This window comes from Procambarus clarkii, chromosome 55 (assembly GCF_040958095.1).
Source record: "Procambarus clarkii isolate CNS0578487 chromosome 55, FALCON_Pclarkii_2.0, whole genome shotgun sequence".
Taxonomy (NCBI): Eukaryota; Metazoa; Arthropoda; class Malacostraca; order Decapoda; family Cambaridae; genus Procambarus; species Procambarus clarkii.
The window spans coordinates 2,012,656-2,040,277 of NC_091204.1; positions in this window are offsets into that span (position 1 = coordinate 2,012,656).

A 27,622-nucleotide genomic window follows, 5' to 3' on the forward strand; every position below is an offset into this window, starting at 1 on the left:
ATGATGTCCAAAATGTATCCAAATTTCCTTTAGCCAGTCCAGCATATGTGGGCAAGTTCAAAGAAGGTAAACGTGCCTATGCTTGTACAGTACTGGGTTGAGATACAGTAACGTTAGTAGATACTTTATGTTTTTCTACTAATTCAAGAAGAAGATTAAATTGGTTTTGGGTGTCATCTTTGTATTGAGATGTGTTTTCTATAGTTTGGTCGATTTCATCAGAGTCAGTGTCACTATCATTTAATACACTGATATAAGACTCAATCATAGTCTTAATTTGTTCGAATTTGAGATCAGCTACTCTCAGAGATATTTCCAACTGATGGTAATCAACTGGGGTTACCTTAGGTAGGTATTCTGACTTATTAAGCAATCGGGTTAAATGACCTTAAAGGCAACTAGGGATCTCTTCATTTTTTGGGGAGTAACCATGGTGACCTTATATTTAAGCTTAGTATGGCTTGAGTAATTGTTACTGATGCAACTTGGATACTTGTTCATTAGTTGTTAGTATCGTGATGATAGACTAATATTTCTTGATTAGGCTGTGTGCTACCTCTTCTGGAGGTTAGCTTACCTACCTAATAGTAAATAGCTAAGATTTGAGTAATACTTAAATGCCACTACAGTATTACGTCTGGCTAGATCTTCATTATCACCATCGGTTGGTATAGTGACACCTAGTAGCACTGAAAGATGTACACAGTAAATAATAAAGGATTACACAATTAATGTAAAATAATAAATCCCACCCTGTTCAGGGTTCGTACAACACTGAATAGCAATGAATTAGTACTTTCTAACAGTACTAGCTAGAAATCAATCCTACCTAATAAAGTAGCTAAATAGTTTTGGCTTGAGTTGGACATACCTTAGTACAATTCCATTCTAAAATCCTACTCCTTTGGGTTCGCATAAAATACAATAATATAATAAATGTGAAGTGCAAAATATTTGAATATATATCAGTGCTGTATTTTTGTGATTTTTTGTAGTTTTGATATATAATATACACTTAGAAAAAATATGTGTAAAAAAAATTAAATATGTATAGTTTATGTTGACTTGCTAGCCACAACCCCATATGGTGGTTATTGATGTAAATAATGAGAAATAATGGGGTTAGGCTATAACATATGGGTGGTGGTCTACTGATGGCCATAAATAACAATGCATATATGTATATAGCCCAATACCTGATAATACTACTTTATTAATAGTATACTATAATCATCATTAGTAATTAATTCTACTTTATCCAGTTTATCGACAAGAATCAAAAAGAATGTTGGGAAATCTGACTATAGAATAATGAAAATAATTCTAATAAAATTCGAAGGACCATTCTCAAACAAGAAAACTAGAGAACCAGTGCCTATGGATCTCTCGATTAAATATAAATAAAATCTAATACATCATAATGAATGAACTGTAAAATTAAACGGAATACATAGCCGATCCCACGACAACAGACTTTGGGGGAGTAATTTGGTAAAATATATAATATGCAGTACATCAACCTCTCTGCCGGCACAGCAGGAGCCGCGGCGACACACAGAGAAAGATACAAGTCAGCCAAGTACAGGGAATTAGATCATCAGTACAACTTCGTTCAAATAGGGTCTGAGACCCTAGGCCCATGGGGAGAGATTGCAACAAGGTTTCTTAAGGATCTTGGTTCCAAACTCATTGACACTACATGAGACCCTAGAGCGGCAAGTTTTCTCTTTCAGCGCCTCAGTGTTGCGATGCAGAGGGCGAATTCCTGCTGCGTCCTCGGTTCCTGCCCGGCGTCGGAGGAGTTCGAGGAAATCTACAACCTCTAGGGAGCGAACTTTTTCTTGTGTCTTCTCAATGTTCATTTTCTGTATAAAATCAGATATGTAACTGTAAAACCTTGCATAATAGAGTGTACACACATATAAAAAGGGGGTGGTAGGAGAAGCAAACACTCATACGTATTCAGAGTTAAATGGGAAGTTTTCTCTAAATGCTCTGTGTTCCCTTCTAGGGCTGTGGGTCCTTATAATTGCACCAGAGGTGAAAACCCCTCTATAATATGCAGTATATATAATATAATCGTATCATATAATATTCATTGGTTAGATTTAGATAATGATCTATCTACTTAGAAAAACATTGATAGCTAAACTGTTTGTAGGGATAGTAGCATGTGTCCCATAAACTCGCCACATAAACTTGTCTCAAAAGGCTACCTTGGGAACACGTGATCGAGGTGGCGACTTATTGTTCTTCTTGCCAGTAATACCCGAGCTGAAAGATGAGCAGCATGTAAATACCATCTAAACAATAATTATACCACACATATTCTCGAAATTTAGTGTGGGGATGCGCTGAAAATGAGACTCACATGTTTATATTAGTGTTCATGTGTCCTGACGACAAAGCATCCATCTAAAATATTAATTGTGGCCACAAAAATACTTAAAGGAACGAATCAGCTTTGCCGGACGTTGTGTTCGTAAATGATGAAGCTGTTACGTCTTCCTGGCGTCTATAGGAGCACGGATGGCGTGATTGTGAGACGATGAAAATGACAAGCTTCAGGACACTCTTGATATTAATGGCAAACTCTGTCGACTCGCTCACGCATGCGCAATAGCACGTAATGTTGGAACACTGTAAAGACCTGATATAGTTCGTCCAACTTCCCGAGATAATGGAGACAAGGTTTATTATAAATTATACGATGTTAAGTTATCTTACAAGACAACAAATATGTTCTCGCTGTGCAAATAATTTAAATGAATCAGTGTTCATATGGGCGAGAATATAAAGAGTAGAAATTCGTTATTCAGGTATTCACTGGAATAGCAGGATTTAGCTGTATAAAATATTTCCAGCAAATAATAATATATGGATTAATCGACTATAAATATAAATCGACTATAAATCTATGATCAGGTAATAATTCTTATTAAAGAATGCTGAAGTAAAGTGAATTTAATGCAATTCACGTAAAGGTAAACATTTTCCCCCAGCTGTGTGGGCTGACGCAACAGTCCGCCATAATTTCTAGGGAAAATGAGTTATTACTATGCTTTAATAAAATGAACTCAAGATTACTAAACTATTGGTTAGTAGAGTTAGTGGATTATAATACATAGTACAAGAATAGTTTCTTAAAGTACTAAGTGTTAATAAATAGATGTTGGAAATTTCCAACACAGAGGTATGCCACTAGGCTAGTGCCAGAACTAAGAGTCATGAGTTATAAGGAAAGGCTGCATGAACTGCACCTCATGTCGCTGAAAGACAGAAGAGCTCGGGGAGACATGATCACCATATACAAAATTCTCAGGGGAATCAACAGGGGTAGACATAGATGGATTATTCAACACAGGTGGTACACGCACAAGGAAATACAGGTTGAAGCTGAGTATCCAAATGTGTCACAGAGACATTAGAATTAACTCTACGGTGTCAGAGTAGTTAGTAAATGGAATGCACTAGGAATTGGAGGCTGACGCCATATACAGTTTCAAATATAGATATGATAGAGCCCAGTAGACTTAGGAATCTGTACATCAGTTGATTGACGGTTGAGAGGTAGGACCAAAGAGCCAAAGCTCAACCCTTGCAAGCACAACTAATGAGTGCTTGGGGGCTTACTAGTACTCACCTAGTGCAACTAGTTGTACTAGGTGAGTACACTCACACACACACACATCAGAATGGGAAACAGACCTCAGAGAGAAGATTGTACAGAATATGATGGACTATGTCACCCAGAAGTGCCAGGAAGTTGTAGACAGGTTTGTCCCGGCTCAAAAAGAGAAAAATCGAAAGCAACAGAATAATCCATGGCTCAATCAGGAATATATGGTGGTAATGTATGGCAAATGAGTAAAGGAAAATGGAGAAACTACAGGAATAACAGAACACCAGAGAACAGGGAGATATACCAGAATGCAAGAAATGAGTACCTCAGAGTGAGGAGAGAAGCAGAGAACCAGTATGAGAATGACATCGCAAGTAAAGCTAAGACCCAACCAAAACTGCTCCACAGCCACATCAGGAGGATAACAGCAGTGAAGGAACAAATAATGAAACTGAGAAAAGGGGGAGAATGGATAGACAGAGAATGACAAGGAAATGTGAGAAGAACTCAACAAGAGATTCCAGGAGGTCTTCACAATAAAACAAGGAGAAGTCCCAGCACTAAATGAGGAGGGAAACCAAGCAACCTTGAAGAAATTTGACCTCACTAGTGATAAGGTCAAAAGGAATCTGTTCGAGTTGAATGTAACAAAGGCTGTTGGGCCTGATGGAATCTCACCATGGATACTAAAAGAAGATGCAGAGGCACTAAGTGTGCCACTCTCTATGGTGAATAACAGGTCACTGGAAACGAGACCTACTGGTATGCTGGAAGACAGCTAATGTAATCCCAATATACTAAAAGGGTGACAGGCAAGATGCGCTGAACTACAGGGCAGAGTGCCTAACTTGTATACCATGGTAGGTGAGGGAGATCTAAAGGAAAAGGCTCGTAGAACATCTGGAGGGAAATAACGTTGTAACACACCACCAGCATGGGTTCAGAGATGCTAAATCATGCCTCACAGGTTTAATAGAATTCTATGACAAAGCAACACAAATTAGGCAAGAAAGAGATGGATGGGTAGACTGCATTTTCTTGGACTGTCATAAAGCCTTTGACACAGTACCTCACAAAACGCTGTTACAAAAGTTGGAACCACAGGCAGTTTTTTTCTTATTATTATTATTATTTTCTACCATAGACGTGGCCGCACATTTACAATGCTAACCAGTGTATATACATTTTCTTCTGTCCTCCATGGACAGGATGAGAGGTCTGTTAAACATATAGTTCATGGGTTTATTGAACAATCAACCACAGAAGGTGATTCGGTGCTTTTAAAATGCTAAGCTAACCTACATACTTAAACACATAGATACACAGATTTACGTATGCCTTACATAAAATGTTCGATGTGTCTTTTACATAGTGTCATTAATGTGCATTTACAAAGGTGAAATGTAATTCGGATCAGCTTTCATATATACTTTATACACATACATATACAAACACACACATATACGTACATATACATATATACGTACATATGTACATACACATCTATACACATACATTTGTCTCTTATACTCTGACAGGGTGAGATAGCTGAAAGAGAAACTAGTGTGCAATTAAGCACTTAATCACTGAAGGTGATTGAGGTGCTTTTACAAGCTCAGGTTATATAATTACATCACATACATACATTGTATAAGTGATACATTACATGGTCAATCTAGGGTACAAGTCCAATATATCATCAAGTGTTCCAGTACTCATATAGTAGTTACAGAGTTCAGCATACCTTAGCCCAGGAGGGCGAAAGTCAGTCAATATGGGACATTCTACAATATAATGTTCAAGTGAGTGCATGTTTTCTGTTTCACAAAGTTGACACATTGTGTACTCGACATTTGGGTTTTGAGAAAGCTGCCAGATACGTCTATATATTATACGTATTCTGGCCACTATAACATCACATTGCCGAGTTCTTGTTCTATTAGTCCCATATGTGAATGTCTCCTCACGATATCTATCATAATATTTAATGCTACAACTTTCAGGGCTTTGTTAGGTCGGTGAGATCTTCATTAGATATTTGTTTAAGTATTCTCTTTGTCACTGCTAATGAAACACCCATATCAGTTTCTATTATTGGTTTTCTACAGGCTGTCTTTGCAAGCATATCAACAATGTCATGCCTTGAGATGCCAACATGTGATGGTATCCATAGGAATTTAATTTACAATCTGTTTTCTTTAACAGCTAAAACATTCATTCGAATATCACTGACTATTTTCTGGGTGTCACTACTATGTGGGTTCAATGCCAGGAGTGCACTCTGCGAGTCACAGTATATAAGTCCACTGCCTTTGTCCTTTAAAAATTCAGTGGCAAGGTATATGCCTGCAAGTTCGGTTTGAGTTGTACTTGCCCAGTCATTGACGCGCTTCATTGCTGTATGTACGAGAGAAGATTGTTCAAATAAATTACATGCACATCCGGTACATCGTCCACCTTCTTCTACAGAACCGTCGGTATAGCACTGATACACACCGTTACCCATACCTTGAGTACTCTCAGTGATGCTTTTCAGTGTTAACTGTTATAAGAGTGTAGAGTGCACACTATCTTTCTTGGGCGCATTTACAAAATCCACTGATATCCCATGGAGGAATTGGTTGATTAATCATTAATTGAGTTGGGTACAAATTAAATATTTTGATGGAGTTGGCTACTTTGTAGAACCAAAATGCATAATCAGATTTCGTTCTTCTTCTATAGAACTCAGGTGAGTGCAGCATATTAGAAAGTTTAGCTTGAAACTTCATGTGTTGTCGAGATCTACTCAATGCCTTCACGCCGAAAACTGTGCTGATAAACAAAATTCTCTCACTTATGGTAAGTAATTTTAACTCTGCTCTCATATTAACTATTCTCGTGGACTTCGGAGCCCCAAGGATGAGACGCATAGCTTCATTTGGCAAGGTTTCAAGAGATTTCAGCTCTTTGTATACAGTGTGAGATGTAGAGCATTGTAGTCAATCACAGAGCGTATAAATGATACATAAAACATTCTAGCAAGTTTCACGTTAATTCCATGATTGACACCAACAAGGACCCGCAAGGGCTTTAATCTCTCCCAGAGTCTCCTCTTAAGAGAAGAAAGGTACCCAGGGACGTTAATGAGGACACCAATCTGTAAGACTCGCAGTTCTCAAGTGCTCGCCCATCTGTATTATAATTGGCTGGTGGAATACCACACAATGAGCGCACGAGTTTTCTGTACAGAGACAAGGAGGTCACATTCCTCAGCTCTAGTAGCAAAAGCATCGAGCAGAACTTGCATTCTAGGCTCGGTGGCAGCCTGTAAACATATATTATCAGCATAACAAATGACAGTGTCTTCATTATTAGTTGGAAGATCTTTAATAAGTGTATGCATCAGAACGTTGAATAACAAGGGGCTGAGGACCCCTCCTTGTGGAGTTCCCAGTTCAAAGTGTTTGCTCTCTGTGCTTTTAACACCATTAAACAAAACATATGCTGTTCGATTAAACAAATAGGCCTTTATCCATTTCAGTAATTTTCCTTGGATTTCCAGCTCAGCAAGCTGTTCTAGTATGATTTCTCTGTTTGCTGTATCAAAAGCTGCTGCTAGGTCGATGAAGACTACTTGAGGGGAAGCGTCAATATGAGCGAAGTATTCAGCAAAACAGTGTTGTGTACTGAGCGAGGCATAAATCCAAACAGTTGGGGTGACAGGTGCCCCTGTATACGATATATGAGTCGGTTAAAGGACAATGCGTTCAAGCACTTTACAGACACACAATGTTAGAGATATTGGTCTATAATTATCTGAGTGGGGTTTGGGGATGGGAACAATGACATTCTTTGTCCAAGCATCAGAACTCTGCACTCCTTCACTTAAACTCATTCTGTACAACACTAAAAGTGGATTACCTGGTACTTGTGAAACTAATCTCAGTAAACTGTAAGTAATACCGTCCTCTCCAGGAGCAATTGATTTGCCCATCTTTAGTGCATGATTTAATTCCCATTCATTTACATCATTAAGGTCCGACACGTAAATAGCTGTACAGGCAAGATTGATGGTTCGTTGTCTATTGGGGCGTGTGTCATTAAGTTTGTGCTGTATGTTAATTGGAAGTGAGTTGTAGCTTGATGTTAGTACCCATTGATGAAGGTTCGCCTTGATCAATGTTTGCTTGTTCTAGTGGGCTGTGGTGCAGTGTTTTGGTTGGGTTGCTTCTAGAGATTTTTCGTATCTTTTCCCAAACTTCAACAAGTGTTGTTTGCTAGTAGTAGTTCGCGGGGGAGAGGACGGACGTGTCGTCGTCGCGCTCCGTGAAAACACTGGAATAAACCGGGCTTTTTTAGGATTACAACCATGGATTACGACCCACAGTGATCACCAAGTGCATAGTGACCCGTAGGAAAGTTGAATACAGAAATTAACAATGGAACTTTGAGTTAAATACAGAATAAACTTGGGACCACGTGGTGAGCCAGTGCCACCAGGCTCATGTGTACAGGCATAAGCGATATATATCAAATATAGCGAGCAGTGATTCGTTGAACAGTGAAGTGGAACGTGTAACATAACATATAAATAAGTGGATAGTGTTAGAGAATTGTACATAGAAAAAGTATAAATGTAAAGTTGTGGCAGGAGGCATCACACTTGGCTGTTTACAGCACAGCCACGAGGCCTACACAGTGTAGGGGACGTCGCGCAGTAACAGTATACTCCCTCATTGATAATATACTGGCAATATATATGGTAATACAGGAAAGTGGATCTAGGAACTAGTAACAGAGTAAGTGAATAACATTGCAAGCCGGAATTAAGCAGAAATTCCCTTAGGATATTACAGGCAAATAATTAGTGTATAAATCAAGTAACTGGCAACCGGTGGCATCCTGCCCCCGACCTGGGACAAACAACGGTCAACTGTACGGTCCCCAAGGGGACCATATTTCTCCACAAGGCGATAAGTACCCCCACATAAACTTGAACAAATAAACATATGTAATATTATAAATATACTGTATACATATTATATATACATACATATAATATTATAAATATATTCATATAATATTATAACACCACAAACCTAACATGGGGGAGTATGGAGGCTGTTCTAAGCAGTAGTAGGGGGTAAGCGCCACAGACGATTTTTATTTTCAGGTCCAAAATCGTGTGTAGCGCTTGGGGGTTTTCAGGTCAAATATCGTGTGTAGCGCTTTAGGGTTTCTTGGTGAATTTGGGCAGTCACAGATTTGGAATTAAGGAATTCTTATGAGTGAGTAATTTCTGAGATTATAGAAGTTTGTTAAGAGTTCATATGATGAAAATAATGTCATACGAGTTTGTTAAGAGTTCTTATGGGCAAAATTCAAGTCACTGATGTGGAATTAAGGAAATTCTTATGATGAAATAATGTCATACAAGTTTGTTAAGCGTTCTTATGAGAAAAATAATGTCTTACGAGTTTGTTAAGAGTTCATATGGGAGAATTTTTTTTTCAGAGTTCCTACCGATAATAAACAGATATTTAGGCTGTATATGTTTAAGTTGGATTCTTATTTAGAAACTAGTATATTGCTATATAACTAAATCATTTTCTTGCCCCCTCCCCCCCTGCATCTCCTGCTCGTACATCACACCCGTCCCTGCCCTTTACCTCACAATCTCTCGCCGCACCTGTGTTTACTTTAGACCGTCAGCCAGACGCCGCATGCAGGTCATCTCTTAATCTTATCTTATCTTCTCCATAATATCTGGACCATCCCTCTCCTTCATAATGTTCATTCATAGTTCCTTTTCATTAAACTAGTCAGTTTTACATATATAAACAAAGTCAGGGTCTAGCTCATGCTCCCACCTTAGTTTTACTAATACATCTTCTTTAGTATCCAATCATTTTCTTCGAGATTTAAAACAGCTATTTCAAACGTATTAAAATACAATAATTTTGTTATCGAGCTCCAGCTCCTATCCCCCGCCTTAGTCCCCTGTCGTATAATGAATACTAACAGTCCAATCCCTCTAAAATTTAAAAATAATCATATATCAAACGTAGTTCAATACAGTAATTTAGTTACCGAGCTCTAGCTCTTGTCCTCCACCTTAGTTCCCTCGCACATCTTCGTTAATACCTAATCAAATTCCCTGAAATTTTATCCCTCTGTATTTCAGACACAGTAAATAAGATCAAGTCAGTTACTGAGCTCCAGCTTTTGTCCCCCATCTTACTTCCCTCGCGGGTCTTCGTTAATACCTAATCAAATTCCCTGAAATTTTATCCCTCTGTATTTCAGACACAGTAAATAAGATCAAGTCAGTTACTGAGCTCCAGCTCTTCTCCCCCACCTTACTTCCCTCTCGGGTCTTCGGTATTATTCTATCAAATTCCCTGAAATTTCTACCCGCTGTATTTCAGACGTAGTTTAGTAAATCCAAACAATTATCATACTCTAGCTCTTGTCCCCCAGCTTAGTTCATTTGTACAAGATCGTTAGTAACAGACCAATTTTCCCGAAATTTAAAGCAGACATACTACAAAGTTAGTAAATAAGATCAAATCAGTTACTGAGCTCCAGCTCTCGTCCCCCACCCTACTTCCCCCTCAAGTCTTTGTTAATATCCTATCAATTCCCCTGAAATTTTTACCCTCTGTATTTCAGGCACCGTAAATAAGATCGAAACAGTTAACGAGCTCCAGCTCTCGTCCCCACCTTAGTTCTCTCTCGTATCTTTGTAAATAACCCATCAATTTCCCTGAAATTTTTACCCTCTTTATTTCAGACATAGTAAATATGATGTAAACAATTATAAAACTCTAGCTCTTGTCCTCTGTCCAAGTTCACTCTTGTAAATTCATTACTATCAGTCCAAATCCCCCTGAGATTTAAACACCCAACTACATTTTCAGACATAGTAAATAAAAGCCAGTTCAGTTATCAAGTTTCAACTCTTGTCCCCCAGCTTAGTTCATTTTGTACAAGTTCTTTATTTTCCAACTAAATCACCTGAAATTTAAGATCACCTTACTTCTAACGTAGTAAAATCAAAATGAAATTACCAATTTCCAACTCATGTTCTTCACTTAGATCATCGAACATAAATATATCCGATCAAGTCCCTCTCCAGCCTATCTCTTTATCAGAGTAATCACCTTACCCTTTCCCTCCCTTACCTTCTCATCCCCAACGTATCCAAACCTTCAATAATCATACTGTATTTGCATGTTTTCTCTATATTCAGCTGTGTTCTTCACATTTTTTCCATGTTTTCTGTGTTCACTCCATGTTCTACAAAAGTTCACAGCATGCTCAGTTCAAATTTTTTCTACCATTTTCCCCGTATGTTCACTATGTTCTTTGTCATGTTTTCATGTACATCATATGTTCTCTATAACTTTTATACTCAATATTCATGTTCTCAATGCTCTTACCTTGTTCTTTACATGTTCAGTGTTCATTCTTTGTATTCCCTATGTTCCTTATCATGTCTTCATATTCTCTATAAGTTCATATTCCCTGCATGTTCACTCTATTCATCAACTTTTTTCTTACATGTTTTCTGTGTTCACCGTATGTTCACTGTGTTCATTCCCCTACTTAACCTCAATTTTTTATGTTCTTTGTTTCTTTAAACCAATTTGTTTCTTTCATTCACTAACTAGTTCTTTGTCAAATAATATTATACTGCAATACAGTTCCCTCAACAATTTTAGTCACCCAGTTTTTATTTGCAAAACTATGTCAAAGTAATTCTCGTAGTCAACTTATTAGTTCTACCAACCCTGTTCTTTAACAAATCTACATTTTATTCAGTTCCAAATTTACAAAGACAAACCTTTCTTGTAACTTCTTAACTAAAAATCTTTCGCCAATCAACTAAAACATAGTCACTTTCGTCATTTCTCAATTAAACTAATTATCCAATCAACCAAAAATAGTCAGGATTATTCTCATTCAACGCCGTTCTTAACTAAAACAACCTTTCTCTTAGCTAAAAATCGTCAAAGGAATCTTACCATCACTGTTCTTAACTAAAATAACCTTTCTCTTAGCAAAAATACTCAAAGGAAACGCTTCCAATACTGTTCATAACTAACTTTATCCATCGTCAAGTAATTGAAAATAGCCTAGTTCATCATTTCGTAACAGCCATTATGTTTTCGTCAAGTAAGAAAAAATAACGAAAGATATCTTTCATCGCTGTTCTTAACTGACATTATACTTTGGGGAGCACAAAAACAGTCTCCCTCGTCATATTTTGTCTTTTTCCTTAACTAAAAGTATTCATCAGTCAACTAAAAAATTAGTTACTTCATCATGTTTCCCTGTCATTTCTTAACTGAAATATAACTTCTCTCATGTGTTACCTCTTTCCAACACTGTTCTTAACTAAAGTAACCTTTCACTTCGCTAAAATAGTCATATTCATCATTGTTCCTAACTAAAATTATATGTCGTTAAGTAAGAAAAATAGTCAAAGGTGCTCTTCGAGATAACAAAGACACTCTCAGTGTCATCAAAGTTACTCTTCGAGAAATCAAAGACACTCTTCGAGACATCAAGGACTTACTCAAAGACATCAAAGTTGCACTCAAAGACATCCTTTGAGACATCAAAAACATCCTTTAAGACTTCAAGGGCACTCTTCGAGATATCAAAGACACTCTCCAACACTTAAAAATTTTCTCGCATCCTCAAAGACATCCTTTGAGACATCAAAGACATGCTTTAAGACATCAAAGTTATTCTCAGAGGCATTAAAGCTATTCTCAGAGACATAAAAGTTATTCTCAGAGGCATAAAAGCTACTCTCAGAGACATAAAAGTTATTCTCAGAGGCATGAAAGTTATTCTCAGAGACATAAAAGTTATTCTCTATGTAACCTTTCGTTCATCAGAGTAACTTTCTAAGACATCTTCGTTCATTAAAGTTAATCTCAGAGGCTTAAAAGTCATTCTCAGAGCTATCAAACTTGTTCTCAAAGTCATAAAAGTTATTCCAAGAGACGTCAAAGTTAATCTAAGACATCATCTTTCATCAAAGATATTCTCTCTAAGCCATCAATGTTCTTCTCTAAGACATAAAAAGTTATTCTCTATGTCATCAAAAAGTTATTCTCTGAGCTAACAAAATACTACTCATGTTCTCAAAGACATTCTCAAAGTCATCAAAGTTATTCTAAGAGCTAACAAAAGTTATTCTCAGAGTCATCTTCGTTCTTCAGAGAAACTTTCCAAAACATCTTTGTCCATCAAAGTTATTCTCGGAGTCATCAAAAGGTATTCTCTAACTCACTTTTGCTCATTAAAGTTAATTTCTATGTTATAAAAGTTATTCTCAGAGACATCTAAAGTTAATCTTGCTCATCAAAGTTGTTCTCTAAGACATAAAAGTTTTTCTCAGAGTCATCAAAGTTGTTCTCTTAGACATCAATGTTGTTCTCTAAGACATCAAAGATGTTCTCTAAATCATAAAAGTTAATCTCTAAGTCACCTTCGTTCATTAGAGAAACTTTCCAATCCATCTTCGTTAATCAAAGTTATTCTCAGAGTCATCAAAGTGATCTCTTAATTCACCTTCGTTCTCCAAAAAGTTGTTCTCTAAGACACCTTCGTTCATCAAAGAAACTCTCCTTCTTCCATCATGTTATTCTTTAAGACATCTTCAGTCATAAAATTTCTCTCCAAAATGTAACTAGTTCACCTTTTCATACCAAACCTGCATTTCTGTTAAAATATATTTCTTAGTCTCTTTACCCTAAAACTGTTCTCTGAACTACACTGTTCAAACCTACATAACCTATCCTCTCCACCCAATGTTACTTAGTTAATGTAACGTTCCTAAACCTAACTTTACCTATCCTAACTTGACTTACCTTACCTTTACCTATCGTACCTAACTTAACCTTCATATCCTAACTTTACCTATCCTAACATAACTTACCTTTACGTTACCTATCTTACCTAACTTACCTAACCTAACCTAACTTATCCTGCTTAACCTAACTTACCTACATTACCTAACTTAACCTGCTAAACCTAACTTTACCTATCCTAACATAACTTACCTTACATTACCTATCTTACCTAACTTAACCTGCATAACCTAACTTTACCTATCCTAACTTAACTTACCTTACCTTACCTATCTTACCTAACTTAACCTGCATATCCTAACTTTACCTATCCTAACATAACTTACCTTTACCTTACCTATCTTACCTAACTTACCTAACCTAACCTAACTTATCCTGCTTAACCTAACTTACCTACATTACCTAACTTAACCTGCTAAACCTAACTTTACCTATCCTAACATAACTTACCTTACCTTACCTATCTTACCAAACTTAACCTGCATAACCTTACTTTACCTATCCTAACTTAACTTACCATACCTTGCCTATCTTACCTAACTTACCTAACTTAACCTGCATAACCTAACTTACCTTACATTACCTATCTTACCTTACATTACCTCTCTTACCTAACTTAACCTGCATAACCTAACTTTACCTATCCTAACTTAATTACCTTACCTTACCTGTCTTACCTAACTTACCTAACTTAACCTGCATAACCTAACCTGCTTAACCTAACTTACCTTACCTTACCTATCTTACCTAACTTAACCTAACTTATCCTGCTTAACCTAACATACCTACATTACCTAACTTAACCTAACCTAACTTACCTACCCTACCTAACTTAACCTGCTTAACCTAACTTAATCTTACATTCACAAACTGATATATCCTAACTTATCTAGTCCAGCCAGACATGACCTAACTTACATAATTATTCCTGCTTGTCTTTTGTGTTTCGTCAATCATTGTTTAATATTCATTTACTCATTTCAAGGGTTAATTTCTCAAATGGACATTTTTGCATTTCAAGTGTTATTTGTTTAAGATTGGGTGTTTAACCATTTCAAAGGATTTTGTTATATATGGGAATTTACTCGTTTCAAGGGCTAATTTCTCAAATGGTCATTTTTGCAGATCAAGGGTTATTTGTTAAAGTTCATCAAGTTGCTCATAAGTTGTATTTATTATGTTTGTTACCATTTGTTCTTATTTCCCAACCCCTTAACCTAACCTCTTGTAATCTTAGTGTATTTAGTAGGTTCTATCATATGTTCTTATTCCCCAACCCTTTAACCTAACCTTTCAGATGTAGTTTATTGTGTTTTTGACGTATTTGTTGAATATATTATCCTTTTCATAACCTTTCAGATGTAGTTTTGTTTCTCCTTTGTATATTTTACCCAAACCCACCATCCCACTTAACCTTCTTTCCTTCTTTTACTTTGTTTTCACATATAAGTTCATTCTTTATCTTAGTAATAATAAAATTACAATAGTAAAGAATCAGATCTACTAAGACTTGAATTTGAGAAAAAACAAGAGAGCAAGGGACTGAGAGCATGAAAAGAGGAGAAAAGAGTAAGAGAGAGGGGGGAGGAAGAGCATGGGAGCACTAAGACTTGAATTTGAGAAAAAGAAAAACTAAGTGAATGAGGGTGAGAGAATGGGAGCATTAAGATTGGAATTTGAGAAAGAAGAGAGCATTTGAGCAAATGAGTGAGAGAGAGGGGGAGGAAGAGAGAGAATAAGGGAGAGAGATAGAAAAGGAGGGTTAGAAGGAGTAGGAGAAACAAAGTAAAAGAAGGAAGGAAGGTTAAGTGGGATGGTGGGTTTGGGTAAAATATACAAAGGAGAAGCAAAACTACATCTGAAAGGTTATGAAAAGGATAATATATTCAACAAATACGTCAAAAACACAATAAACTACATCTGAAAGGTTAGGTTAAAGGGTTGGGGAATAAGAACATATGATAGAACCTACTAAATACACTAAGATTACAAGAGGTTAGGTTAAGGGGTTGGGAAATAAGAACAAATGATAACAAACATAATAAATACAACTTATGAGCAACTTGATGAACTTTAACAAATAACCCTTGATCTGCAAAAATGACCATTTGAGAAATTAGCCCTTTGAAACGAGTAAATTCCCATATATAACAAAATCCTTTGAAATGGTCAAACACCCAATCTTAAACAAATAACAATTGAAATGCAAAAATGTCCATTTGAGAAATTAACCCTTGAAATGAGTAAATGAATATTAAACAATGATTGACGAAACACAAAAGACAAGCAGGAATAATTATGTAAGTTAGGTCATGTCTGGCTGGACTAGATAAGTTAGGATACATCAGTTTGGGAATGTAAGATTAAGTTAGGTTAAGCAGGTTAAGTTAGGTAGGGTAGGTAAGTTAGGTTAGGTTAAGTTAGGAAATGTAGGTAAGTTAGGTTAAGCAGGATAAGTTAGGTTAAGTTAGGTAAGATAGGTAAGCTAAGGTAAGTTAGGTTAAGCAGGTTAGGTTATGCAGGTTAAGTTAGGTAAGTTAGGTAAGATAGGTAAGGTAAGGTAAGTTAGGATAGGTAAAGTTAGGTTATGCAGGTTAAGTTAGGTAAGATTGGTAATGTAAGGTAAGTTATGTTAGGATAGGTAAAGCTAGGTTTAGCAGGTTAAGTTAGGTAATGTAGGTAAGTTAGGTTAAGCAGGATAAGTTAGGATATGTTAGGTAAGTTAGGTAAGATAGGTAAGGTAAGTTAGGTTAAGTTAGGTTATGCAGGTTAAGTTAGGTAAGTTAAGTTAGGATAGGTGAAGTTAGGTTAAGCAGGTTAAGTTAGGTTATGCAGGTTAAGTTAGGTAAGTTAGGTAAGATAGGTAAGGTAAGGTAAGTTAAGTTAGGATAGGTAAAGTTAGGTTATGCAGGTTAAGTTAGGTAAGATAGGTAATGTAAGGTAAGTTATGTTAGGATAGGTAAAGTTAGGTTTAGCAGGTTAAGTTAGGTAATGTAGGTAAGTTAGGTTAAGCAGGATAAGTTAGGTTAGGTTAGGTAAGTTAGGTAAGATAGGTAAGGTAAAGGTAAGTTATGTTAGGACAGGTAAAGTTAGGATATGCAGGTTAAGTTAGGTACGATAGGTAAAGGTAAGGTAAGTCAAGTTAGGATAGGTAAAGTTAGGTTTAGGAACGTTACATTAACTAAGTAACATTGGGTGGAGAGGATAGGTTATGTAGGTTTGAACAGTGTAGTTCAGAGAACAGTTTTAGGGTAAAGTGACTAAGAAATATATTTTAACAGAAATGCAGGTTTGGTATGAAAAGGTGAACTAGTTACATTTTGGAGAGAAATTTTATGACTGAAGATGTCTTAAAGAATAACATGATGGAAGAAGGAGAGTTTCTTTGATGAACGAAGGTGTCTTAGAGAACAACTTTTTGGAGAACGAAGGTGAATTAAGAGATCACTTTGATGACTCTGAGAATAACTTTGATTAACGAAGATGGATTGGAAAGTTTCTCTAATGAACGAAGGTGACTTAGAGATTAACTTTTATGATTTAGAGAACATCTTTGATGTCTTAGAGAACAACATTGATGTCTTAGAGAACAACTTTGATGACTCTGAGAAAAACTTTTATGTCTTAGAGAACAACTTTGATGAGCAAGATTAACTTTAGATGTCTCTGAGAATAACTTTTATAACATAGAAATTAACTTTAATGAACAAAAGTGAGTTAGAGAATACCTTTTGATGACTCCGAGAATAACTTTGATGAACAAAGATATTTTGGAAAGTTTCTCTGAAGAACGAAGATGACTCTGAGAATAACTTTTGTTAGCTCTTAGAATAACTTTGATGACTTTGAGAATGTCTTTGAGAACATGAGTAGTATTTTGTTAGCTCAGAGAATAACTTTTTGATGACATAGAGAATAACTTTTTATGTCTTAGAGAAGAACATTGATGGCTTAGGGAGAATATCTTTGATGAAAGATGATGTCTTAGATTAACTTTGACGTCTCTTGGAATAACTTTTATGACTTTGAGAACAAGTTTGATAACTCTGAGAATGACTTTTATGCCTCTGAGATTAACTTTAATGAACGAAGATGTCTTAGAAAGTTTCTCTGATGAACGAAAGGTTACATAGAGAATAACTTTTATGTCTCTGAGAATAACTTTCATGCCTCTGAGAATAACTTTTATGTCTCTGAGAATAGCTTTTATGCCTCTGAGAATAACTTTTATGTCTCTGAGAATAGCTTTAATGCCTCTGAGAATAACTTTGATGTCTTAAAGGATGTCTTTGATGTCTCAAAGGATGTCTTTGAGGATGCGAGTAAATTTTTAAGTGTTTGAGAGTGTCTTTGATATCTCGAAGAGTGCCCTTGAAGTCGTAAAGGATGTTTTTGATGTCTCAGAGGATGTCTTTGAGTGCAACTTTGATGTCTTTGAGTAAGTCCTTGATGTCTCGAAGAGTGTCTTTGATTTCTCGAAGAGTAACTTTCATGACACTGAGAGTGTCTTTGTTATCTCGAAGAGCACCTTTGACTATTTTTCTTACTTAACGACATATAATTTTAGTTAGGAACAATGATGAATATGACTATTTTAGCGAAGTGAAAGGTTACTTTAGTTAAGAACAGTGTTGGAAAGAGGTAACACATGAGAGAAATTATATTTCAGTTAAGAAATGACAGGGAAACATGATGAAGTAACTATTTTTTTAGTTGACTGATGAGAATATGAAGGAACATGATAAGGAACATAGGGAATACAAAGAATGAACACTGAACATGTGAAGAACAAGGTAAGAGCATTGAGAACATGAATATTGAGTATAAAAGTTATAGAGAACATATGATGTACATGAAAACATGACAAAGAACAGTGAACATACGGGGAAAATGGTAGAAAAAATTTGAACTGAGCATGCTTTGAACATTTGTAGAACATGGAGTGAACACAGAAAACATGGAAAAAATGTGAAGAACACAGCTGAATATAGAGAAAACATGCAAATACAGTATGATTATTGAAGGTTTGGATACGTTGGGGATGAGAAGGTAAGGGAGGGAAAGGGTAAGGTGATTACTCTGATAAAGAGATAGGCTGGAGAGGGACTTGATCGGATATATTTATGTTCGATGATCTAAGTGAAGAACATGAGTTGGAAATTGGTAATTTCAGTTTGATTTTACTACGTTAGAATTAAGGTGATCTTAAATCTCAGGTGATTTAGTTGGAAAATAAAGAACTTGTGCAAAACGAACTAAGCTGGGGGACAAGAGTTGAAACTTGATAACTGAACTGGCTTTTATTTACTATGTCTGAAAATGTAGTTGGGTATTTAAATCTCAGGGTGATTTGGACTGATAGTAATGAATTTACAAGAGTGAACTTGGACAGAGGACAAGAGCTAGAGTTTTATAATTGTTTACATCATATTTACTATGTCTGAAATAAAGAGGGTAAAAATTTCAGGGAAATTGATGGGTTATTTACAAAGATACGAGAAAGAACTAAGGTGGGGACGAGAGCTGGAGCTCGTTAACTGTTTTGATCTTATTTACGGTGCCTGAAATACAGAGGGTAAAAATTTCAGGGGAATTGATAAGATTTTAACAAAGACTTGAGGGGGAAGTAGGGTGGGGGGACGAGAGCTGGAGCTCAGTAACTGACTTGATCTTATTTACTAACTTTGAAGTATGTCTGCTTTAAATGTCGGGAAAATTGGTCTGTTACTAACGATCTTGCACAAATGAACTAAGCTGGGGGACAAGAGCTAGAGTTTGATAATTGTTTGGATTTACTAAACTACGTCTGAAATACAGCGGGTAGAAATTTCAGGGAATTTGAAAGGATAATACCGAAGACCTGAGAGGGAAGTAAGATTAGGGACAAGAGCTGAAGCTCAGTAACTGACTTGATCTTATTTACTGTGTCTGAAATACAGAGGGATAAAATTTCAGGGAATTTGATTAGGTATTAACGAAGATGTGCGAGGGAACTAAGGTGGAGGACAAGAGCTGGAGCTCGGTAGCTAAATTACTGTATTGAACTACGTTTGAAATATGATTATTTTTAAATTTTAGAGGGATTGGACTGTTAGTATTCATTATACGACAGGGGACTAAGGCGGGGGATAGGAGCTGGGGTAATACAAAATTATTGTATTTTAATACGTTTGAAATAGCTGTGTTTTAAATCTCGAAGAAAATGATTGGATACTAAAGAAGATGTATTAGTAAAACTAAGGTGGGAGCGTGAGCTAGACCCTGACTTTGTTTATATATGTAAAACTGACTAGTTTAATGAAAAGGAACTATGAATGAACATTATGAAGGAGAGGGATGGTCCAGATATTATGGAGAAGATAAGATAAGATTAAGAGATGACCTGCATGCGGCGTCTGGCTGACGGTCGAAAGTAAACACAGGTGCGGCGAGAGATTGTGAGGTAAAGGGCAGGGACGGGTGTGATGTACGAGCAGGAGATGCAGGGGGGGAGGGGGCAGGAAAATGATTTAGTTATATAGCAATATACTAGTTTCTAAATAAGAATCCAACTTAAACATATACAGCCTAAATATCTGTTTAGTATCGGTAGGAACTCTGAAAAAAAATTTCTTTCATATGAACTCTTAACAAACTCGTAAGACATTATTTTTCTCATAAGAACGCTTAACAAACTCGTATGACATTATTTCATCATAAGAATTTCCTTAATTCCACATCAGTGACTTGAATTTTGCTTATAAGAACTCTTAACAAACTCGTATGACATTATTTTCATCATATGAACTCTTAACAAACTACTATAATCTCAGAAATTACTCACTCATAAGAATTCCTTAATTCCAATTCTGTGACTGCCCAAATTCACCAAGAAAGTCTGTGGCGCTTACGCCCTACTACTCTAAGCCACTCCGGAAGAGTGTTGTAGGCATTATATGTAACATTTGTAACATAAAATTTCACCTGAGTTGTACAGGATTACCTACACAATATGCAAATTGGGAAGGTAACTACTGGATCTGTCAAAGTGACAGACAGATGTGGGAAAACATTATCAAACTAATGAATAACATTCCTGAAGTACACAGGCTACAATTCACACAAAAACTTCCAGAAATATATGCAGAGTATATAAAGACAGCAACGAACTCTATGCACAACCCAGGGACTGAGAATTTAGAGAGTCAAAGTAGCAATGTAGAAGGACATAGTGTCGAGGTACACAAAAATGAAGGCAATATTGTAGAGCAAACTGGTGATATGAATAAGGAGAGAAAAATTGAGACGAATGAGAACACAAATGAGAAAAACGAAATCAACAAGGAGAAAGATAAGGCCAATAACGAGAATGAATGCAGAAAAGAGAAAGTTGGAACAAAAAGCACAGAGGTAGCCAAGTCGTGCACGGGTACAAACAAGAATAATACAATCACAGATGAAAATATTTGCAGGTATTATGCAAAAGGACAGTGCAGATATGGGCCCAGAGGCACGGAATGCTCATTCATGCACCCACGGAAATGCTGAAACTGGTTAGGGAAAGGTGAGGTGGTTTTAATAGGGTATTAAATTCATCAACACAAGACAGAACACAAAACAATGGGTATTGAATGGAAGTGATTGTAGAAAGCCTATTGGTCCATATTTCTTGATGCTTCTATATTGGAGCGGAGTCTTGAGGTGGGTAGAATATAGTTGTGCATTAATTGGCTGTTGATTGCTGGTGTTGACTTCTTAATGTGTAGTGCCTCGCAAACGTCAAGCCGCCTGCTATCGCAGTATCTATCGAACCTCACCACCACCTCACTAAAATGTAGATATAAACAAATCGGAGATGTGTAAGTTCTATTCAGTTGTGTATGTGTAAACTAAAGTCTTTGAAAATGTAATAAGTTTTACGAAACGCGCTCAAGTGTCGCGTCAGCCTAGAAATAAAAATGAATTTTGGAGAATTGATTTTTGAATTACCACCAACAGTGAAAAGAAATGTACGAAAGATTGAGAAAATTCGTGTTAGAATTATTAATCTTACTTTTTCGGTCATATTTAATAATATATGTCTACTGATATATATATATATATATATATATATATATATATATATATATATATATATATATATATATATATATATATATATATATATATATATATATGTTATTGCATTCATATGCTAATTTTCCTTGTACATGTTTATAGATATATATATTCTCTTGCTGACAACATCGTATTATAAGACTTGATCTACTTGAGGAGGTTGGTAGTATTAGATGGTGAATCAGAAGATAGGATACCACTTGATAAGCAGATGGTAGAGTTATGATGGTGTTGGAGTGCAACCTGACTGAAATAGTATAGAGTGTAGGATTCATTATTATTATATGTGTGTATGTGCTTTGTCCAGTAAATGTATTCAAATTTGCTGGTGTTTGGCCTTGTCCTAGTGAGGCTTCCCAAGAAGTAGTAAAGAAGGAGAGAGAGAGAGAAAGAACCAAGAACCACTGCTGTGGACAGGGTAGGACGGAAAACTAATAAGTCAAAGGGGATTGAGGAGATCATATCACCTAAGGAGAGAGTGGGGAGTCACAGCGGCTCAAGTGGGTGTGTGCACGTGACAACGAGCTAAGTATTGGAGCCGCATCCCCTAAACGTGTGACGTTGAGCCCCTCTCCAAAAGCCAGAAGCGCCCAGGTGATCTCCTGGTAAAGTATAAGCACTCTACCGAGTTGTGGGTTGGGTTGTCCAGAAAGAAGGATCAACGACGACAACACCACCAACCCACAATATAATAAAATTGGGGGCCTGTCTGGGAGAGTGAAGTGACACACCCACACCCTCTCCAAAAGTGGATTTGTACACCCCTTGTTGAAATAGATAAACTGTGTGACCGCAGGTGTATATTCTCTCTCTTGGGAAGACTCACAGGACAAGATGGATAAGGTGCAAGCATTTGTGGAGTCAGGCAAGCCTGAGGACTTGGAAGGTTGCACCAGGGATCAATTAAAACAAATAGTAGAAAAATGTGGCATCAGGTTGAAAGCATCTAAAGTAGCTGGGATGAAGGATGAGATTCTGAGGCAGTTAAGAGCCAAAAGTGAAGCGGCAGAGCAAGGAGACCAAAAAGGGGCTGAAAGTTGAAAGAAGGAGGATGGGCAGGATGAAGTGAGATCCCAGGGATCGAGTATGAGCAGCAAGAGTAGCCACAGTAGCAGGAGTAGCCGAAATAGGAGCTTGGAGAGATTCCAGTTACAGCTCCAGATGCAGTAACAACGAGAGGACAAGGAGAGACAGTTCCAGCTGGAAAAGATGAAATTAGAACTCCAGATAAAAGAGAACACCAGACTGGAAGTAGAAATAGAGAAAACCAGGCTGGAAGTAGAAAAGAGAAAGCCAGACTGGAGGTAGAAAAATAGAAAGCAAGACTAGAGATGGAGAAAGAAAAAGAGAAAGTAAGACTAGAGGTGGAGAAAGAAAAAGCCCAGGTCGAAAAAGAAAAAGCCCAAGTCGAAAAAGAAAAGGAGAGAACAAAACAAATGCAGATAGAAGCGAACAGAACCTTGACTGAACAAAGTATTGAACATGGGTTGCCAGAGAGCACCACCCAGATATCACACTCACCAGATGTTACGGTTAGGGAGAAGGACATTCCCTTGTTTGTTCCCGAAGAGGCAGAGAGGTTTTTCGAGCATTTTGAAAAGGTAGCCAGCATCAAGGAGTGGCCACAGGAGGAATGAACCCAGCTGGTCCAGTTAAGATTGACCGGTGCAGCCAGGGAGGCATACACCCAATTGTCACTGGAAGAGTGCCAGGATTACGCCACAGTAAAGAGCAGCATATTGCGCTCGTTTCAGCTAACCCCAGAAGCTTATAAGAAGTGCTTCATAGAGATGATCAAAGTTGGAGCATGTACCTTTGCTGAGACAGCAAGGGATCTGGAATGACGATTCCAGAAGTGGATTGAGGCTGCTGGAGTTGGATCTTACGCTCACCTGAAGCAATTGATGATCATGGAGAAGTTCTTGGAGATGATGCTTCCCGAAACAAAGTTCAAGATCCAAGAAGCAGGGATAAAGGAGGTGAAAGAGGCCGCAGATATGATTACTCAAGCATACAAGAGCTTGAGGGAGAACAGAGTGAGAAGCGAGGCAAGACGCAGCAATAGCAGACCCGGTGGAGTCTGGGGAGGAAGAAGTTTTGGCGGGCAGACAAGCAGACCAGCTAGTTTTAAGCCCCAGGAAGGAAAGTTGCCGAGTCTGCCTGCTGGAAGTAAGCTGGAAAATAAAAATGTGCAGAGGAGACAAGATTCCAATGAAGCTCCGCAGAGTACGAGTAGTACGTCTGGCCGAGGAACTCCAATTCAAGTGGGCAGAGTCAGAGCCACTCGGGAGCGTATAGGAGAGATTTCTCCCAAATGAGATGCTACAAGTGCAACAGATCGGGTCACATGATGCGAGATTGTCGGCAGGGCAAGAGAGTCGTGACTCTGACCACATGTGATCTCCGGAAGAAGTATGTTGATGTACAACAAGACAAACCACAGAAGGTAGATTTGATGAACGAGCGGTATAGGCCGTTCATTAGTAAAGGTTGGGTCGGCATAGAAGGTCAACCCGAGGTGGAGGTTAGTATCCTCAGGGATACTGGAGCCAATCAGAGTTTGATTCTGAGAGCCTAATAGGAAATGATCGACTGTTAGCTGGCAGTAGGAGGATAAAGGTTCATGGGTTGTTGTCTAAGAGTGACATGCCCGTGTGTGCTGTCCAGTTGAAGTCAGATTATTTGTCGGCGGAGGTGATGTTGGGAGTGTGGCCCAACATACCTGTCCCAGGAGTCCAAGTGATCCTGGGGGGAACGACTTGTGTGGGTCCAAGGTGTTGCCAGAGCTGATAGTAAAAGCTGTGCCGGAGGAATACCAGAAGGACCGCGGTACAAGTGGAACACCAGACAAGAGAGATCTAGCCAGCATCCTTGAAGATGAGGCAGAGGACAGTCAAGTCATCGTATACCTGGCCTGATTAGTGACAGAGTCGGATGTAGTCGCCGAGGAAGACATTGGAGATAATGTGGCAGTGTCGACTCCAACAAAGGAGGAGGTCAACATGGACATGTCTGGGCTGTTCGATGAAGATCCAGCTCAGAAGAATGAGGATTTGAGGAGACAGGAAGTGAAGATGACCCTACCTGAAAGGTTCAGCGTGAACCGAGCGGACCTGATTAAGGCTCAGAAAGAGGAGTTTATAGATCTAATCAGGGAGGCAAAAGGGGGCAACTCATGTCCAGAGTCCCCCTTGTATTACTACTTGGACGATGACGTACTAATGAGGAAGTGGCGACCGGACAAAGCTGGCACAGATAAGGTATGGTTGGAGAAGCGCCAAGTGTTAGTGCCGAAGGAGTTTAAGGCGGCCGTGTTAGAACTAGCCCACTCCGTAGATATGGCAGGGCACTTGGGGGTGAAGAAGACCTAAAATAAGGTGCTGGAGCACTTCTACTGGCCGAACGTGTGGAAGGATGTAAAGAAGTATTGTAGGACATGTTTGGCGTGCTAACGTACAGGTAAGCCGGCTCCGGCTATACCAAAGGTACCCTTAAAGCCCATACCGGCATTTGGCGAACCTTTTGAGAGAGTCTTGATAGACTGTGTAGGTCCGTTGCCAAGGACCAGAAGAGGCTACGAGTATTTACTGACCATAATCTGCACAGCCACCCGTTTCCCCGAAGCAATCCCCCTAAGAAGAGTGACGTCGAGAGCCGTTCTGGATAGACTACAGAACTACATTGCGTGGGTAGGAATGCCCAAGGTTATCCAGACGGACCAGGGGAGTGTCTTCCAGTCGAAGTTGTTTAGGGAAACTGTGAAAGGATGAAGGGTAGAGCAAGTGCACTCGTCACCATATCACCCTCAGTCGCAGGGAGCATTGGAACGTTTCCATGGGACGCTAAAGAGCTTGTTGAAGATATACTGCGCTGAGGAAGGGAGTAGTTACGACGAGGCATTATCATCTGTGTTGTTCGCCATCAGGGATGCGGTAGTAGAATCACTCGGATTCACTCCATTTCAACTGGTGTACGGACACTCCGTGAGGAGCTCAGTGGGTGCGCTGAAGGAGCAGCTCACCGTGGATAGGCCTAAGGTGGATGTGGGACAATATGTGAAAACTTTTAGAGAGCGACTCTCTAGGGCCAGAGATTTGGCCAAGGAAAATTTGAGAACATCCCAGGCAGAGATGGTAAGGTACCATGACAGGAAGGCGAAGGGCAGCAGATTTCAAGAAAGAGATCAGGTGTTAGTCCTACTGCCGATGAAAGGAAGTATATACGAGTCGATATTTTGTGGACCGTATACCATCCAGAAGGCGTTAGGGATGTGAATTATGTAATCCACATGCCAGATCGTCCGAGGAAGTCACAGGTTTGCCACGTGAATATAATAAAGAGGTCCTACGACAGAGATAAGCCTCTAGGCGGTGAAGAACAGATGGAAACCCCGTTGCAGACGACTGTGCTTTGTGTGGGAGACAGCAAAGGAATAGAAGAGAAGAACTGTAAGTTAGGGAGGGCCGATGGCACGAAGATATCGAATACGGAAAGCCTGGTCAAAATAGGTGAGCGTTTGAGTCATTTGGAGGATGACCAACGCCAGGAACTAGCGGAGATCCTCCAGAGGAATAAGTCGTTATTCACAGACGTGCCCAGAAGACACCGCGGAACGGTGCACGAGGTAAATGTAGGGAGTGCTGACCCCATCAAGCAGCACCCTTACAGAGTTAACCCGGAGTAAGCACCAGCGATGAGAGCAGAAGTGAAGTATCTGCTAGATAACGACTTGGCAGAGGTTAGCGACAGTGACTGGAGTTCGCCGTGCCTCCTCGTGAAGAAGAGTGATGGCACGTACCGGTTCTGCACCAATTATAGGAAAGTGAATGCAGTCACAGTCGCTGACTCGTTCCCGATACCACGCATTGATGATTGCATAGATTGGATTGGGAGTGCGCGGTATGTTTCGAAAATAGACCTGTTGAAGGGATACTACCAGATTCCCCTATCCGAGGAGGCCAAGAGCATCTCAGCGTTCGTGACACCCGACGGCTTGTACCAATATAAAGTGGTGCCGTTCGGAATGAAGAATAGTGATAGTTGTTTCCAATGAGTAATGAATCAGGTATTACAAGGCGCGACCGAATGTGCAGTGTACATCGATGATATTGTAGTGTTCGCTGATTCCTGGAAGGATTACGTGGATCGACTTTTAGATTTGTTTGATCGACTGGAGAAGGCCAACATGACGATCAACTTAGCAAAAAGTGAGTTCGGGAGAGCCCGCCTGGAGTACCTTGGGTATATAGTAGGGCAAGGCGAGGTTGCTCCGGTAAGAACAAAGGTGGAGGCCATTGACAACTTTCTGGTGCCCAGGAGTAAGAAAGAATTGTTGAGATACCTCGGTATGATTGGATATTACCATAAGTTCTGTGGAAATTTCTCCACCATAGCCGCTCCTATGACGAGTTTGCTATCAAAGAGCAAGAAGTGGGAGTGGAATGGAACAGCAGAAGAAGCATTTGAAAAGACCAAAAGCCTGTTGACCGAGGCGCCTGTACTAGTGTCGCCAGATTTTGGAGCGCCGTTTAAGTTATTTGTAGACGCCAGTGATATAGGGGCTGGAGCTGTACTGATGCAGCGGAATGATGGAATTTACCGCCCCGTGTCCTTTTCGAAGAAGTTCGTTAAGCACCAGAGGTCGTACAGTACGGGCGAGAAAGAGACTTTGGCCCTGGTGATGGCATTGAAGCATTTCGAAGTTTATGTAAGTGGGGGAGGACACCTAGTGACAGTGTATACAGACCATAATCCCCTAATTTTCCTGAGGAAAATGAAGCATGCAAACCAGAGGTTGACCAGATGGTTTTTATTGCTCCAAGAGTATGACCTGGTGATAACACACATAAGAGGGCGAGACAACGTAGTGGCTGATGCGTTATCTCGAGCCTAGCCACTAGAATAATTCTCAAAAACAAGGAGGAGGGAGTGTTATTATCCCAGGCCGCCGAAAAACGAGTCTTCCCTTCGAAAATTATTCTACCAAGCCTGACCTAACTAGAAAGTCTAGGAAATATAGAGGTGATAACACAGA